The sequence below is a fragment of the Eriocheir sinensis genome, unplaced genomic scaffold (genome assembly GCF_024679095.1).
Source record: "Eriocheir sinensis breed Jianghai 21 unplaced genomic scaffold, ASM2467909v1 Scaffold1180, whole genome shotgun sequence".
NCBI classification, from domain to species: domain Eukaryota; kingdom Metazoa; phylum Arthropoda; class Malacostraca; order Decapoda; family Varunidae; genus Eriocheir; species Eriocheir sinensis.
This window is the reverse complement of record NW_026110497.1, coordinates 53472-69699: the sequence shown is the minus strand read 5'-3', so window position 1 is coordinate 69699 and position 16228 is coordinate 53472. Positions and strand designations below refer to the sequence as shown.

Below are 16228 nucleotides of genomic sequence, written 5' to 3'. Positions count from 1 at the left end.
TTCACTGGGCTCGCGCGCGTGGCACAGTCTGAGGCAAAAGTTCCTCCCACAGCCGTCACAAATCTCGCCGAGGAAACCAACCGTGACCTTCGTTCACATTATGGCGAGGCGTTCACTCCAACTAGTGACGCTCCCGTTAAAATAACACATAATTGAAATACTTCCCGTCTCTGTGTTACAGGTGATCCCGATGCCATGATTGTCTCTTAGGGTACATGTACTTGTCCCTGTGGCCTTAACAGTCCCTGCAGAATGGCTCCTGTAAACTCCGGGCAGGCTGCTCTGACCTTCTTGGTCACGCTTGACCTGTAAAACACGCAGCGATGCCGAAACATTCAAATGGCCCAAACACCTAACTCGACCCTCAACGCTTAGCACCAAGACAAGCACCAGGTAACGACGCTGCACTAAACCATCTTTTCCTAGACGAACAACGTGAATCACTGCATAATACGTTGTTAGCCATTTTGTAGCAGAAATTCAAATCGAATAATTTAAAGCAACAACTGATGCCAACATACATACTAGACAGTTGTGCAGCCGCACTACGCGTGAAACAAGAACTAACATAGACGGTGCCTCCCGCCACTGGTGACCCGCCACGGCCCGCAGACACTATAGTGAAACCAGATTGGCGAGATCTAAGTCCATATACACCAAGTCAAGTCCTACGCAGGTTTGTGGGAGGAGACACGGCCGAGGCGTGGTTTATGCGTGACACTGCTTGGCGCCAAACTAGAGAATGTAGAAACTGGGATTTAGAGAAAACGAGAAAGGCGGACTAATTTAAATCAGTCACTTCAACATGCCCTCCCTCACACCCCACACCGACGTTTGTAGTCATTGAAATTACAGTCACGCATTAGCACAATAAAAAGACATATTTTTTCGTCAGTGGCTTGCCTGAACGCGCTGTGAAAGAAGGCGAGAATGCACATCCAGAGTGCACATGCGGCCCCAACTTTAGTCACCCCTCAACTGGCGGGTATTTTTTTTTTTTTTTAGCTCCCGCTGCTCCGCCCCAAAACCGCCTCCTGCGCGTACCGGTCGCAGTTTTGAAGCAGAGTGCACGTGTACAGGCATCAGAGATACCCAGACGGTTCAAATGCGACGATGAAGCAATAACACTGTTTGACTCAACATATTTACCGCCCAGGCAGCCTCGGTCTTGTAATGTTCACCGCCATGAACATTGGCGAACGACACACGAGGCTGAAGCATACCTTCGTTCGCCTTAAAGGCCCACAGCCTTAGCACAGGCGCCGGGGCTGGCACACTGAGGTGCCGCCGCGGAGGCTCCGGCCCCTCCGCCACAAAGCAGTGCGGCGCGACAACTCTATTTCGAGAGTTCCTTCACCAGGCCACTCCTCCAGAAGGTATTCCTCTATAGTAAATAGACATTCACAACCTGAACACCCGACAATACATATCAGACCCTAAAACCTAAGACAGTGTCATATAGTTTAACATTAACAAAATAACTCAACAATATAATATTACTCAAGAAAAAGGAAACTGCTGCTCAGTACGGTGTACTGTGCTGATGAAACCCGTTCACTGTGCTACACACCGCCTCCGAGGTACAGTTCGGGCACACTTACACCATTTGGCTGATCGCCGCAGCCTAAAGGTCTGGCTGACCTAGCTCACACAGGCACAAAGCTGCCTCGACCAAGTATACACAACTGGTAGTCGTCTGTTGTTGACAAATCACGTGTTAGTCGTTCAATAAGTTAAGACCTCAGCCCCGTTGTTGGGCCTCCTCCTTGAAAGAATTGGGTATCTCTCTACCAGCCGTCTGGGGGGTTGCGCGGCATGCACCGCCTTCCTCCACTGGGGTATATCCCCAACGAAATAAAAAAAAAAAAAAAAAATTTGTCATTTCGTCCATAAGTTTACAGCAAATCTCTCTATAACCACGGCGATGACTCCGCATGAGGGAAGGAAGCTGCTGCGAGGGATCAACATGCATCGGCTGAGAATCGCTTTAATTAATTGACTTTAACCTTTATACTCGTGTCTCACGGAGCGGACCTGATTAGGATGCACCTTTACCACTGTGCACGGCCCCCTCAAAGGCAAAGCGGCATGCCCCGCCACCTTCGCTGTCCCTTCTGCACAAGAGAGAGAGAGAGAGAGAGAGAGAGAGAGAGAGAGAGAGAGAGAGAGAGAGAGAGAGAGAGAGAGAGAGAGAGAGAGAGAGAATCTATGGGAGGGTAGTTTAAGAAGCAAATATTTGTTCCAGACATTGTCAATAGCTTTCAAGATGTCTTTGGCAGCAGCAACAGTTCCACCAAAGCGGCTGAGAGCACTCAGCTAGGACACATATATTAACCAAACTCAGATCATATTACTCTCAGCATACCTTCAGGACAATAAAAGTTGAATTCACCAAACTAAACATCATGCTGAATCTGGCAACATTCACTGGTAAGTTGACAAAACGGCATTAATGATCCTACATGCCACACTGAGTGCAAGTTTATCTGACAGTGTTGTATTGAAGGTTGTCAATGGGAACGTGTTTCCCTAATATGCTGTGTGATCAGCGCTGGGCCGCGTCTGTGTGGCACGGCACACACGCAGCCTTCCCGCAACGGTGATCGTTCACGCCACGTCCACGCCCTCTGCCTCTTCCACTGGCTTGGTTATGTCCACACACGCGGATCACGGATAAGACATTCGGCGGTTCTCGTGGACTGTGTGTTTCGCCGTGTGCGGGTGCGGTGTCCTGGAGGACCCGAGTTCAGGTCCGACCCGCTGCTACGAGCTGAAAATTTTCAATTATCGCCGAGCGGCTTAAAACTACCTAAATGCTGTCCTGAAGGCCACCTATCAACCTAGCGACACTCTATACGGAGGAGCAAAGATGAGTTCCGGGAGGCAGCATGACTCAAAACAAGATGGCACCACTATAAACACTTGCCTGAACCACAGACGGGCCTGGGCCGAGCAGCAGGCCCCGCCAAGATAGTCTACCGGTGTGACTGGCCGAACACACACAAAAAAATAAATAAACTCCCGCACTGCTAATGGGCAGGCGACGAGCAAGCGGTGGAACAGGGGACAAGTGTTTGGGAGATTGTGTCGAGCTGCCAGGCGGAGAAACTGTGTTTCCGAGCCCCCCTCAATCCCTGGTAAAAGGTTAAGCGTGCTGGGCATCCGGCCCTAAGCCCCGTAATTCCGGTTGGGAGAGTCTTTGGTTAGGAGAAATGTAGAGCATCGGCCTATAGTATATCTCTTTTATCGAGACTCAAATGCACTTGGCCGCAGAGGTGCCCTTTTCGCTCGCTGAGTTTCCTGCCAGCTGATTGGATGAATATGCGATGTTCGAATACGTGGTTTTATTTGAAATAATTACCAGTTAGTGTGAATACTGAATAACAGCAACGGCGTTACGGGAGCAGCAGTCATCAGACAGCTGCGGTCGTCCGGTGAGGGAGGTCGTGTGCGGCAGGAGAAACCTGTCCGTCATCAAGTGACTGTCGGCAAACAAAGAAAGAGGTGGTAGATTGCAACGTGGAACCTGCGAACTTTGTATCAGGCAGGAAAACTAGATTAATGCGCACCATGAAATGAAAAGGTTGACTATAAGTGCCTTAGGAGTTAGTGAAGTGGAGTGGCCGGGAAGTGGAGAAGTACAATAAGAAAAGAGTCAATTTGTTTATTCGGGAGGAGACAGGCACGAGAGGGGTTGGTAGTCTCGAGGGTTACTGGGCGGTTTCAGACAGAATAATGTTGGTGAGGTTACGTGGAACTCCAATGGACAACAATGTCATACAGGTGTACCAGCCCCGGTGTGGAGAGCTGGACTCTGTCAGTGGAGACGGTGAGGAGACCAGAGGCGGTGGAGATGTGGTTGTGGAGGAGAATGATGAGGATCCCATGGACGGCAAGAAGGACGAATGAAGCAGTGCTGGAGGTGGCGGGAGAGACGAGGGCCTTGATGAGGGCGGTGAGAGGAAGACGGCTGAAGTTTTTCGGCCATGCATGAGGAGAGAAGGACTGGAGAATTTGATTATGACTGGAATGGTGGAGGGAAGAAGAGGAAGAGGAAGACCAGGAGTATAATATATGGATGGATTGGTGAAGCTGGCGCGAGGGGTGACATGTGGGCAGCTCATCAGGGCTGCGAGGGACAGAGGAAGATGGAAGTCCAGGGTTGCCGACGTCTTGGAGGATATGGCGCAGCGCTGATGTGAATGTGAACCAAAACTTGCTTACTAAGTCAAGTTTCTCCCTCCGATATATGTTTCGTCAATATAAATGATAGCGGGCAGAGTCCTATTTTCTATTGTTATCACGCGTCGCCCAGGTCAGCAACACAGGCACGCGTTCAGACGCACGCCGCCTCGTGCGTGTTTTCTCACCTTGGAACAAGTTGCAATGACCACAGGAAAAATGTAAATATAAACGGTTTTCTTATGGGGAAACTTGCCAAAAGAAACGGTAGCGATTTACAAGTTTAGGCTAGGGGAGTTTATATGCCTTTTGAGTATCTTTATTCCTCGTGAGTATGAACTGAATATGAATAATCCACGTCACGTTATGACGTCATGCGGAAAGGTTCGCTTTGAAAGCTCGACCAAAAGAGATTGGTCTTTGCTTGTTTATAGTCAAAAGGCGTAGAAATAAATCTATGAAGCCATTCATATCACACGCAGCATACTGTCCCGGTGTTTTCAGTGTTTTAATGTAGCAACAATGGCACACAGTGGCCGAAATGGACCTTTTACGCCGCCGCTTACCCGTGTATCACATACTTGGTATTGTTGCTTCATACGTTTGTTCTCCTCTACAGATTGATCATTCACCTCACGCCCCAAGCAAAGCGTATCAATATTTGATTTTCTAGAATATTTTACCTTAAAATTTTTTTTCGAGAAAAAGGGCTCAAAGTTTCCAGTCGATACATCTCCCTTGTGGCTGGTCCAAAATGCATTTTTCACTAATGAATATAATGTGAATGAGCGCACCAAAAATAATCATCAACCTTCAGTAAGTAAGTGTACAAATATACGAGTATGTGCGTTTACTTAGCACAGGGGCAGCAGCCATGCAACCTGGCACCAGCTGCTTCTCTGTCCTCGCACCTTTGCCGGGTTCGTGCAAAGTACCCCGCCGCTGGGTGTTGTTTTACCAGCAGTGGGTGCTTCCCAGTCCCCCAGTGTTACCTCTCTCCTAGCACGCAAGGGTTACTGCGACAAATGTCACACCCTCCTCTCTCTTCCTTCGTTCTTCCTCTTCTAGTTTCTTGTGCGTTTTCTGCCTTCTCTCCTCTTTCTTGCCCTCTGTGATGTTCATCGCTGGCACTCTCTTTGTGTCCCGTCGGGTGGCCACTCGCAAGCCTACATCACCAAACCTTCCGCGTGCGAGATCACACGCCCCTCGGTGAAGTGTGTCACTGCCTGCACCACTGCAAATTGCACTCTTTATGTCCCGAACATCGTTGTCTTTGTCAAATATGTCCAAATGACAGAGTGCAGGGACTCATTGGCATTCTGAGTCTCAGCCGTGCACCTCTCGAGCAATCCACTAATAGCCAGACGCTGGTACACCGGCACGGTGACTCTCAGCCCTCCAGGGCGCAGGTACGTTTTCATGATTCCCAGGGACTTCATCCTCCGCCACCGCCCTCTGGTAGGAATCGGGGCCTGTGGGGCAGGGGATGCACGCAGCCACGCCCCCTCGCCACGCTGCTGCCAGCCAAGCCACCCGCGAGCATTTCTCGGCGCTTTCTTCTTCCGAGACGGATTTTGAGAAATCGATCTTTACACCCCAGTCTCCCCTTGAGTCCACAATGTACTCAAATTAGTCGGGTGAGCGCGGAGAGTGTGTTAGCCAGCAGTAGGCTATTTTTGGACCTATTCTGTTGATGCATCAGATACTACTACACACTAATGGTATTTTCCTCACCTGTAAATATGAAACTAACGAACATAACGACAGCCACATTCACTGTTTCTCCACTCTGCGTTATAACAAGTGGGAAAACACACGTGGAGCAGCCCGCATCCAAACACGTCTTAATGTCGCTGCCTTGGGCGACGGGCGTAAGCCACTACTTCCGTGAATGTGTATGTGTCTGTTCTGGTCCCCCTACTATAGAATGGATATCAAGATGTTAGAATCTGTACAGAGGAGGATAACAAAGATGATTCAGGGGGTCAGAAACTTGCCTTATGAAGACAGGCTGAAGCATTTAAATCTACACTCTCTAGAAAGGCGAAGGTTGCGAGGAGACTTGATCGAAGTCTGTAAATGGATAAGGGCTTTAATAAAGGGGATGTCAATAAGATTTTGATAGTTAAAGAACCAGGTAGGACGCGTGGCAATGGTTTTAAGTTAGACAATTTCAGATTCAACAAAGACATAGGCAAGAATTGGATCACCAATAGAGTGGTGGACGAATGGAACAGGCTTGGGGGCCATGTTGGGGTGCCAATACCGTAGATACATTCAAGAAGACGTTAGATAAAGCCATGGATGGTGAGGTAAGGTGGGGTTGAGTGTACAGGAATAGCCTTGTATAGGCCAACCGGCCTCTTGCAGACTCCTTACGTTCTTATGTTCTTATGTTCTTATGTTTACTCCCAGGTGGCGTGGCCGTGTGTGTGTGTGTGTGTGTGTGTGTGTGTGTGTGTGTGTGTGTGTGTGTGTGTGTGTGTGTGTGTGTGTGTGTATACTCCCAGGTGGCGTGGCCTTGTATGTGTGTGTGTGTGTGTGTGTGTGTGTGTGTGTGTGTGTGTGTGTGTGTGTGTGTGTGTGTGTGTGTGTGTGTGTGTGTGTGTGTGTGTGTGTGTGTGTGTGTGTGTGTGTGTGTGTGTGTGTGTTTTTTCTCGCTGGTGGCGTGGGGTTGTGTGTGTGTGTGTGTGTGTGTGTGTGTGTGTGTGTGTGTGTGTGTGTGTGTGTGTGTGTGTGTGTGTGTGTGTGTGTGTGTGTGTGTGTGTGTGTGTGTGTGTGTGTGTGTGTGTGTGTGTGTGTGTGTGTGTGTGTGTGTGTGTGTGTGTGTGTGTGTGTGTGTGTGTGTGTGTGTGTTTACTCCCAGGTGGCGTGGCCTTGTATGTGTGTGTGTGTGTGTGTGTGTGTGTGTGTGTGTGTGTGTATACTCCCAGGTGGCGTGGCCTTGTATGTGTGTGTGTGTGTGTATACTCTGTGGTGGCGAGGCCTTGTATGTGTGTCTGTGTGTGTATACTCTGTGTGTGGGTGGGCTTGTTTGTGTGTGTGTGTGTGTATACTCTGTGGTGGCGAGGGCTTGTATGTGTGTCTGTGTGTGTATACTCTGTGGTGGCGAGGCCTTGTATGTGTGTCTGTGTGTGTATACTCTGTGGTGGCGTGGCCTTGTATGTGTTTCTGTGTATGTATACTCTATCGTGGCGAGGCCTTGTATGTGTGTGTCTGTGTGTGTATACTCTGTGGTGGCGTGGCCTTGTATGTGTGTCTGTGTGTGTATACTCTGTGGTGGCGTGGCCTTGTATGTGTGTCTGTGTGTGTATACTCTGTGGTGGCGTGGCCTTGTATGTGTGTCTGTGTGTGTATACTCTGTGGTGGCGAGGCCTTGTATGTGTGTCTGTGTGTGTATACTCTGTGGTGGCGTGGCCTTGTATGTGTGTCTGTGTGTGTATACTCTGTGGTGGCGTGGCCTTGTATGTGTGCACTGCGAGCGCAATGGGTGGCTGTTCGTCGACAATTGGGACCTCTTCTTTGGCAACGACGCCCTCTACGCCCGTGACGGGATACACTTGACGTTCAAGGGTGTTGAGGCTCTCTCTGACTCCCTTGAGCGAGCACTTGGTACCCTGAGGGATTTTTTAGTATAGGCGAGGGGGGGAGGAGTAATGGGAACAATGGGAGGAGTAATGGGAGAGGACATCTAGCTAATAATACAACCAGGCAGCTCAGAAGTAATTATAGGGGAGTAACAGAGGGCGGGCTAAGAGTTTTCTATACTAACAGCAGGAGCCTCAGAAACAAGATAGACTTACTAAGGGGTGAAGCTTGTTCAGAAAATTTTGACACAATAGCGATCACTGAGACATGGATAGACACTGCCAATAGAAATTTTAGATCGGAATTTGAAATAACGGGTTATCAGATGTTTCACAAAGACAGAAGGGGCAGAAAGGGAGCTGGAGTTGCGCTATATGTTAAAGACTCACTTAAATGTTTAGTTAACAATTCAGTCAAAACTAACATGGATTCAGGATTAGTTTGGGTGGACGTTTACAAAGGGAAAGAAAAACTAACTCTAGGAGTTCTGTACAGGTCACCCAACCTTAACAGGCAGGACACGAGTATATTACTACAGGAGATTGGCAGGGCGAGTAGGAGTAAAAATGTTTGCGTAATGAGGGACCTTAATTATAGGAATACAGATGGGAAGACCTAGTGGGTGACCTGGAAGCCGAGGATTTTCTTGAAATTATACAAGATAATTTCCTTAAGCAGGTAGTTACTGAGCCTACCAGAGGAGATAACATATTAGACTTAGTCCTAACTAATAATGGAAACTTGCTACATGAGTTGGAGGTGGGCGGAGAGTTAGGAAATAGTGACCACAGAACGGTTCGTTTTAGCTTAGACTGGGCGGTAACCCGCGAACCAAACCCAGTGTTAGTGCCAGATTTTAGAAGAGCAAATTACTAGGGGCTTCGAAGACATCTTGAAGGGGTAAACTGGGATAACTTAGGGATTCATGAGGGCCAGAACTGTGGGTTGGAGAGCCAGGAGAACCAGGTAGAAATGTCTTACAATAATTTAGTTAGAGTAATAGTAGAGGGGCAAGGACAGCATATACCACAGCGAACACTTAGAAAAGAAAACAATGATCCTAAGTGGATGACTCGTGGACTAAAACACGAGATTGGGTTAAAGAAGGGAATTTATCAGAAAATAAAGAATGGTGAAACACATCTCAGGGGCCGGTATGTCGAACTATCTAGATTAGTGAAGAAAAACACCAGGATAGCAAAAAGGAACTATGAGATCAAAGTAGCAAATGAGGCGAAAAGTAATCCTAAGGGCTTCTTTCAGATGTATAGAACAAAAACAAGGGAGAAAATTGGACCGCTGAAAACAAACCCAGGGGAGCTAGTAGAAAATTACGAAAATATGAGCACATTGCTGAACGACTACTTCCTTTCAGTATTCACACAAGAGGATCGAACGACTATTACGAAAAGGGTTCAGGTGTACGAGGGCGGGGATGGCGATAAATTGAGGGATATAATCACTACCAGGCAAGTAGTTCAGGATGAAATAGATAAGCTAAAGAAGAATAAGTCGCCAGGTCCTGACGGGATATTTCTGAGGGTATTAAAGGAATTAGGTGATGTACTCAGTGACCCACTAACCGACATCTTTAAGATGTCGGTAAATACTGGCTATGTTCCCAGCCTATGGAAAGAAGCTAATGTGACGCCGATTTTCAAAAAGGGGGACAGGTCAGCTGCTTCAAACTATCGCTCAATTAGCTTAACATCGGTTATAGGCAAGATGCTGGAGTCCATAATAGCCAGGAACATTCGGGAGCACCTAGAGAAACATAGCTTAATTCACGACTCGCAGCATGGGTTCACTAAAGATAGGTCATGCCTCACCAATCTCTTGTCCTTCTACAATAAAGTATTTGAGGCGGCAGACAGAGATGAAAATTATGATGTAATATATCTTGATTTTAGTAAAGCGTTTGACAGAGTTCCTCACCAACGACTGTTGCTTAAATTACTGGCTCACGGAGTAGAGGGTAAAGTTTTGAACTGGGTCAAGGCGTGGCTTAGCAATAGGAAGCAAAGAGTGCAAATCAATGGTAAAAGATCTGACTGGGGATGTGTTACGAGTGGGGTCCCACAAGGTTCGGTATTAGGTCCACTTTTGTTTATTATTTATATCAATGACTTAGATACAGGAATTAGTAGTGATGTCAGTAAGTTTGCAGATGATACCAAGATCGGTAGAGTAATTGAGTCGGATCAGGACGCTATTATTCTCCAGGATGAACTCAACAGATTGTATGACTGGGCGGATAAATGGCAGATGGAGTTCAATGTTAGGAAGTGCAGTATTCTGAGTGGAGGTAGGAACAACCCCTCACATAACTATTGCTTAAACGACACTCTCATAAGCAGGTCTGGGTGCGAGAGAGATTTAGGGGTCTTAGTGAGCTCTGATGTCCGTCCAAGGGCACAATGCATTCAAACTAGAAATAGAGCAAATAGGGTACTGGGTTTTATTTCAAGGAGCGTAAGCAACAGAAGCGCCGAAGTCTTTCTCAAACTATATTTAGCATTAGTTAGACCTCATCTTGACTATGCGGTTCAGTTCTGGTCACCTTACTATAGAATGGATATCAAAATGTTAGAATCAGTGCAGAGGAGGATGACTAAGATGATTCAGGGGTTGAGAAACTTGCCATACGAGGAAAGACTCAAACAGTTAAACTTGCATTCTCTAGAAAGGCGAAGGGTGCGTGGAGACATGATAGAGGTTTATAAATGGATGAAGGGCTTTAATAAGGGGGATATTCATAAGGTTTTGTTAGTAAGAGAACCGGGTAGTACACGGAGTAATGGGTTTAAACTGGATAAATTCAGATTCAACAGAGACATAGGCAAAAATTGGTTTACTAACAGGGTTGTGGATGAGTGGAATAGGCTTAGCAGTCATGTGGTGAGTGCCAATACAATTGTCACATTCAAAAATAGATTAGATAAATTCATGGACAGCGATATTAGGTGGGGTTAGATACACGGGAGCTTAGGTTCAAAGGAGCTGCCTTGTACAGGCCTACCGGCCTCTTGCAGACTCCTACGTTCTTATGTTCTTATGTACTACCAAAAAGGTATGTGTATATTTGGGGCTAGTGGGCGGGGCTGTGCATTCAGACACCCGCCTCTCTGTGACCGCTTCATTAGAGATGGATACGGCATTCATGGGTGCAACCTGAGGACAAAATGAAGGCACCTGCACCCATCAATATGCAAGGGCTCGTGGAGAAAGAGAGAGTGCACCAAAAATAATTGTGAGTTCCCACACCTTAAAGGAAGAAAAAGAACCAAAATCCAGCCTCAACAACAAACACCCCCAAGAACGCCTGTAGCTGTAGCTTCCCCAGCCACCCCAACAAGTACAGGCACAGGCAAGCCAGGGTGGAGAGTAGATGGGGTTCCACCAGGAAAAAGAACAAATAAGGGGACTCAGAGCTCAATAATATACCTCATGGGAATGATGAAGCCACATATGGAAATACCAAAGCCAGCTCACCCATGTGGAAGAGCAACACCCATATACTCAACCTGTCACTAATTTATACAAACATACAAGGTCTCTACCCAAGCAGCAACCAATGTAAAATACCCTTCCTGGAAAGACTTGCTGCGGAGACACCAACAATCCTATCTTTGTCAGAGACCCACTTTGCCCTTAAAATCCTAGACCTAGAAATTAATATTAAAGGATGTAACTCCTAAAGACAAGATAGGCAAGGCCGTACACATGGGGGAGTCATAATCTACGTCCCTGAAGCAATCCCCTGCAAAACACTCTTGACTCACTCAAATGGAGTGTGCGACAACTATCACGTGTGTGAGAGTCACGTGTGTGACAACTGCTACTTGTTTCTACTAATAATTCAATAAATGCGTGGTCAATATCAAGAGTCTGCCCTGGCGGTCTGTAGAAAAGTCAAATTACAATTTTGCGAGATTTATTTTTGATTTCAATGAAGACCGTGTCTACATTGGTTATAATATCTGTTTTCACGGATACTGGATGGAGAGAGTTGTGGATATAAAAGATAACGCCACCACCCTGTCTGTTCTCTCTTTCATGACTAAAGATGGTATAACCCGGTAATCTATATTCCGCAATGAAATCTCTATTTGAAGTGTCTATCCAAGATTCTGTGACTCCGATGATGTGATAATGATTTGTAGCTGCGAGGACTTCTAAGTCTTCAAATTTGTTACGTAGGCTGCGACTTAGATACGCTCTGACAAATACAGATCCAGTCTCTCTCTCTCTCTCTCTCTCTCTCTCTCTCTCTCTCTCTCTCTCTCTCTCTCTCTCTCTCTCTCTCTCTCTCTCTCTCTCTCTCTCTCTCTCTCTCTGTCATGGAGCCAGGCGACGAGTGAGAAGACTTTAGTCGATTAACTCCATCTGTCCACTGGCGAACGTAGATGTGGCACCTGCACATTGTTGGTTCATGATTGCGTAAAGATCAACTTTTTATTTTCAGTGATGTATTTGATTTTTTGTTTATACAAAACCCTCAAGCCCTCTTATATAAATCAGGACCATGCCGATTTGCAGCGGTAATATACTATACCAGTGCTGTCCAAACTGTTTCGCCTATTGTAGCCTTTATTACCTTCTCCTACTGTTACGTACCCCATTGTTGATTAAACTCAATTATGTTATATTATATTAATATTATATTATAATATATTTAGGTACACGTACATTACACGTCCTTCCTAGGTACCCGTCCCTCCCTCTCTCCTTTCCTTCATAGAACATGGGAAGTTTCTGCTGTGTGTGTGTGTGTGTGTGTGTGTGTGTGTGTGTGTGTGTGTGTGTGTGTGTGTGTGTGTGTGTGTGTGTTCATCGTCTTTTCACGTACCCCTTTGATCTATGTTGCGTACCCCCAGGTGTACGCGGACCCCAGTTTGGACAACTCTGTACTATACAAGCACACGAAAGACAAACTCATTTCAAACTGTAAAGTCAGATCATACTCGAACGATTTTTAGCATTACAAATGCCAATAATTCATCCCACTGCAGTGCTACAAAAAAGGCTATCTCGCCCTTCAAGTGCCTATACATAAGGAATTTTCATAATTTATTGAATGTAAATAACATAGCTAGTATTCGAAATAGCCGAGCATCACATTCATCTATGGAGGTAGGATGGGAGAAGAGACGCTGCTCGCTCCGCGCGCTTCACTTAGTTCACTAGTAAGTGAGGCCTGACAGTCCGGCCGACGCTTCGGCCACGACTGGCAAGAGCCCGCTTGTCACGCTGCGCTGTGGTCTTTCCCTGGAGTTTGGACGGGTAGTACACACCTGTATTATATTTTTTTACATTAAACGAAGACATAAATAGTTAATACATTAAAAAGTAAAATGTAGATATTAAACGTATAATACTTAATAAATGAGTAAATACATGGAGAGAGAGAGAGTGTGTGTATCCTACAGGCCAGTGAAGTGATTTAGTTTTGTATATGTTTGACGACTCCTTACACTAACTATCTAGCAACTCTTTCTCACTATAGTGACACCTCACCTGCAAATGTTTGACTACTCCTTACACTAACTATCTTGCAACACGGCAGTGATCTCTTTCTCACTATAGTGACGCCTCACCTGTAAATGTTTGACGACCCCTTACATTAACTATCTTGCAACACGGCAGTGATCTCTTTCTCACTATAGCGACGCCTCACCTGCAAATGTTTGACGACGCCTTACACTAACTATCTTGCAACACGGCAGTGATCTCTTTCTCACTATAGCGACGCCTCACCTGCAAATGTTTGACGACTCCTTACACTAACTATCTTGCAACACGGCAGTGATCTCTTTCTCACTATAGCGACGCCTCACCTGCAAATGTTTGACGACTCCTTACACTAACTATCTTGCAACACGGCAGTGATCTCTTTCTCACTATAGCGACGCCTCACCTGCAAATGCAAATAATTTTCGACAACTGCCTTAGTAAATAAGTGTAAGTGATTTACATGGGGCTCTGTGTCATACACAAGTCCACATAGATTGGAGAATATGTCTTTACTGATGCAAGTCTGTAATACTCCACTTCCCACGTTATGGAAGTGCACTCTCCCCAGTGTGAAATGTGGGGCTTTTCCATGGGCCATAATCTCTCAAAAAAAGCATTTCACTTGTTGCATATATATATATATATATATATATATATATATATATATATATATATATATATATATATATATATATATATATATATATATATATATATATATATATATATATATATATATATATATATATATATATATATTAATAACGTCGTCGATTGGATATATTAGTCTCCCTCTGCTTTTAAGATTGAAAAGGGAGTTGATGGGGGACGCAGTGACGTATCTCAAGGTTAGAGCGTCAATACAGGCCTGGCAAGGCAAAGCTTTTCCTAGACTGTGCATGACGAGGCCGCAATGTAGGCAACAATTTTGTTGGAACACTTTGCTAGGTGTGAAGCACTTGGATTCTGCAGGTGCTATAGTTGTTTCGTCTCTGGCTTTACATCATTACACCCGCTAGATACATTTAGTAGTGGTACAGAGGCGGTTAACATCAGCAATATTTAGCATGTCGTTATGCACCAGCAGCTTCTTAGAGGCAGCCGAAAACTGTCTAACTGTGGGGTTATTATTGCATCTTCCCATATGACTTTCTCTCCTAAAAAAAAAAAAAAAGTTCAATGTGATCTTGACTTAATTTATACGTCATCAAAAACTTAAGTGTTGAACCATTAGATGCAATTAAGTTTTCATGTAGAATCTGAAAACTCCGTATACAAATAAGGAATCCAAGAAAGCCTGTTTTTCGATACGACCTTTATTTAAGATAGATATGAAATACATTAAAAAGTAAAGTATACATCCGAGAATTATAATAATTGATTTAAATGTCACACGGAGATTGGGAAAGTGTGTGTGTGTGGGTTTGTGTGTGTGTGTGTGTGTGTGTGTGTGTGTGTGTGTGTGTGTGTGTGTGTGTGTGTGTGTGTGTGTGTGTGTGTGTGTGTGTGTGTGTGTGTGTGTGTGTGTGTGTGTGTGTGTGTGTGTGTGTGTGTGTGTGTGTGTGTGTGTGTGTGTGTATGCTTCTGGCCAGTAAAGTGAATTAGTTTTGTGTATATTGGCGACTCCTTACTCTAACTCCGTCCTGCAACATGGCAGTGATCTGCTTCCCAGTGTAGAGACAACTCACCTGCAAATATTTTTCGTCAACTGCCTTAGTTAACAAGTGCAAGTGATTTACATGGGGCTGTGTGTCATGCATATGATCACTAAGACTAGAGAATACGTTTTACTGACATAAGAGTCTGTAAGGCTGCACTTACCACGTTATGGAAGTCCACTCTCCCCAGGGTAAAATATAGAGCTTTTGTGCTGGCCATAATTTGTCTCAAAAGTTTTTTTACTGTTACACATATATCTATTATGTCGTGTGTAAGATATATTGACCTTCTTTTGCTTCTAAGAATGGTAATGGTTTGGATGGAGGAGGCAGTGGCGTCTCTCAAGGTTCAAGCGTCAATACAGGCCTCGCTATGAAAAGATTTACCAAGACTGCGCACGACGAAGCCGGCAATGTAGGCAACAATTTTGTTGAAGCACTCTGATAGGTGTGAAGCACTGGGAATGTACACGTAACCATTTTCCTCTGTATTATCTGCATGTGCCATAGTTGTTTCACATTTAACTCCGCTTTTGACGAGAGAAGTGTTTATAATCTTTAGAGAATGGTGAGTCGCTGCATCATTACACTGGCATGGTACAGTTACTATTGGTACAGATTCCGCGGGAGGCAGTTACCACCAGCAATATCTAGCGTATCACTGTGCACCAGTAACTTCTTATAGGCGGCAGAAAGCTGTCTAGCTGCGGGATTATTGTTGCCTCCTTCCACATGCCTTACTTTCCCAAAAGAAGTCTTGCTCTGCAACCATAAGTAGCGCAGGAGACAGGGATCTTTCTTCCTTTTTTTCTTCACACACGATGACACGTCCATCCAGTTGGCTCGTTGTATGCTGAATGAATGAATGAAGGAAGGAAGAGAGCAGCCAGGGTTGGGTCAGGTTTGGTGCATGGTCAGATCAGGGCTGGGTAAGGGAGCGGCGGCTGCCACCTGTTTTCTGCCAATCCCAAGATGGCCGCCGGCCGACCAGAATGATCTCACTTTTTTCCGCTCCTCGGGCTCTCCTCCTATCTTACGTCCATGCATTCAACAGTTATTTTTTTTTTTTTACTATTTCGTGATATTTCTAATATCTGTCGTTATTTACATACGGTAAATCGCTAAAACTTGCAGAGTCAGATGTCTTTTAATGTACCTGAAATGAGAGCTTCGCCATACCGAACACTCACCCCCTTCTTGGGGACCGCCAGGTCGGGCAGACGAGACACGAGCTCGTCGAGCCAGGTTCGGTGTTAATCTCCGGCGGGCTCTCCGTGTGGGAGTCT

At 45.6% G+C, this 16228-nt stretch overlaps 1 protein-coding gene across 1 annotated transcript in view; it reads left to right on the top strand.

Moving 5' to 3' along the window:
* LOC126989462 (ankyrin-2-like) overlaps positions 1-16228 on the top strand; it is a 71453-nt gene that overhangs the window by 32700 nt on the left and 22525 nt on the right. The gene's annotated exons all lie outside the window — the stretch shown is intronic.